A 2,651-nucleotide genomic window follows, 5' to 3' on the forward strand; every position below is an offset into this window, starting at 1 on the left:
AGTCAGACACACGACCGTTGCACCACGAGGTCTACAGTGCAGAGTGCCCATGTTTGTATACATGAAGGATCCTGAAACACAGTTTCATTTGCCCTGCATTGGTGCAATGAAAGGGCTTTAAAATTCCCGGCCACTCCCACCGTGGGTCAGACAGCATCAGAAGCAGTGCCCACCTGTCACTCACCCTCTCACGACCGCTTTCATCACCTGCTGCCCGCGGACTGCAGCAAATCCAGTTCATCATCATCATAGGCAGTCCCTCGAAGCGAGGATGACTTGCTTCCATGCCAAAAAAGGATGAGTTCACAGGTGTTTCAATGATGGACCTAATATTCCAGGTCCCGAACTGCATGTTGAAAGGTGGAAGATGCCTGTGCGTGGATTTTTTTAACGTGTGGTGGCCGTTGCACCCCAGCCATCACACGGGCTTGACAGAGCGAGGTCTTGGTCCAGTGGCAAGGGTTATCCAAGATGACTGGAGACCAGCTCTGCTGCACGGACCCAGTGCACACACATATCGCAGTGTGGGCTGGCCCGTGCTGCCCCTGGACCCCTGGCCCTGAACTCACGCCGCACCTGGGCCCCGATCACATCCCTCCACAGTCTCTCACTGCTCCTGCTGTACCTGCCCACGCTCCAATCACCGACCTGGACTTTGATGACATCACTCTTCGCTGCCGTCGCCCTCCTGCACCAGCTCGCGCTGTACCTTGCCGTGGTACACCACCACGCTGCTCCCAGGCCACCGCTCACCGCTCCTTTTATGGCCCCGACCTGCCGCAGGTGTTCTCACGCAGGTCGGGGCCTCCACGCTGCTCCCAGCAAATCCAGTTACACGCCGTGTCATCGCAATATTCTCAGCTGTGATTGTAAGCTGACTATATTTAAAGCTATTGCAGAGAGTGCAAACAGTGTTCCCTGGTCGTCTAGTGGTTAGGATTCGGTGCTTTTGCTGCCGTGACCTGGGTTCGATTCCCGGTCAGGGAAAGCATTTTTGCAGAGCAAGTTGACAAATATAATTCAAGCCTGTGAGATACTGAATAATTGTTTCAAACATCATTATTCCACCCACATGTGTTGCACACTGAAGGAAATACAAATATGTTTGCTGAGCGATGGCCGAATTTTCATAACTTTTTATACAACCGTAGAATCAGCAGAAAAACAGGTTATTCGGCCCATAGTACCTAATATATAGCCCACAGTATAAGAGTAAGGAAATCTTGCTACAATTGTGCAGGGCACTGGTGGGACCACACCTGGAGTACTGCACACAGTTTTGGTCTCCTTATCTGAGGAAGGATATACTTGCCTTGGAGGTGGTACAACAGAGGTTCACCAAATTGATTCCTGGGGTGAGAGGACTGTCCTATGGTGAGAGATTGTGTAGAATATGCTCATACTCTCTGGAGTTTCGAAGAATGATCGGTGATCTTGTGGATATCTGAACGGAATATATGGAATTAAGGACAGTAAAGTCAACTGGATATATGCAAATGTATAAAGCCATGGTAGAATTGCTGGGAGAATGTCAGATTGCAAATAGTGCAACATCAGCACAGTTAACAGTCTTTCTCAAGGTTTCAAGTTACTAATCCTGCCAATAACATAAATTGTAACATGAAATGAATATATGGATAAATCTGCAGAATTGCAAGGTCTCAGCTGGTAGTCACACCATAAATTGAAACATTCAGAGGCAATGCTTGAGCTTTCGTAAAAACATCTCATATAGATTGACTAATGAGTGGCTGAGTTAGAATGTCAATCTAATTGTATTTTGTTATCTATTTTCAAAACTGTACAACTGTTGTCGCTTTACGATGTAACTTCACTTATCCGTAGGGAGTGTGTACGCTCGATCGAGAAAGTATATCTTCTGTCTGATAAGTCTTGCCGGCCAGTAAAATAAAGACTGCTTTGTTCAAAGCACAAGAGGTATTCGACTCAGTAATTTTACTGAACCAGATTGAGAGAAAAGAATCTACATTTACATTTGGTGTCACAAGTGGGATCTCAACGGACGACTGCCGAAAACCTGCGAATTAAGAGCCAGACTAGCCTTGGACGAGACGAGGGGAAAGTGGCCACTGGAGTGAGTATGATTTCAATACTGCTCCAGTTTCCCCCGGTTTCAAAAGTCTGAGGAAAGTTTAGCCACTCGCTGGTTCTCAGGTAGTGTCTGAACGAGATCCAGGACAATCTGGTGAATACCTTTCAAACTTAGAATAGGGATAGAGATAGGGAAATTGCGCGATGACGCAAACCAAGCGGCGACTTGGAAAGATAGGTTATAGTTAGAGCTAGATAGGGATAGATGTTCAATCATGGATCCAAAAATTAATAGGAAAGAAAAGAGACTCTTGTGAACGTCTGTTTAAATGAGAAATGCTTCTGTGATTTTTACTGTAAAAAAAAAGCCGTGGAGTTGTGGTTTGTTTTATCTCAAACAGAATGAAAGTTTTCTTGTCTGTGGGAAGTTTAAGAGTGTGAACCTTATTGAATTACATATATTCGGATGATAAGTTACGGAGCCAGGAAATGCACAAAGGATAGGTTTGTTGGTGGTTAAAAAAAAGGATTTAACATGCTCACTTACTTGTCGAAAGAACACATTCAGAGAAGGCACAGCAAAACAACTGAGATGGATT

The 2,651-nt window shown here is 45.5% G+C and overlaps 1 non-coding gene across 1 annotated transcript; it reads left to right on the forward strand.

The window, feature by feature from the left end:
- The first annotated feature begins 915 nt into the window (after nt 1-915).
- trnak-uuu (transfer RNA lysine (anticodon UUU)) lies at nt 916-987 on the forward strand. Its single transcript has one exon. It is a non-coding gene; the product is annotated as a tRNA-Lys (tRNA).
- Nucleotides 988-2,651: the final 1,664 nt, after the last annotated feature.

Source organism: Pristiophorus japonicus, unplaced genomic scaffold (genome assembly GCF_044704955.1).
Source record: "Pristiophorus japonicus isolate sPriJap1 unplaced genomic scaffold, sPriJap1.hap1 HAP1_SCAFFOLD_170, whole genome shotgun sequence".
Taxonomy (NCBI): domain Eukaryota; kingdom Metazoa; phylum Chordata; class Chondrichthyes; family Pristiophoridae; genus Pristiophorus; species Pristiophorus japonicus.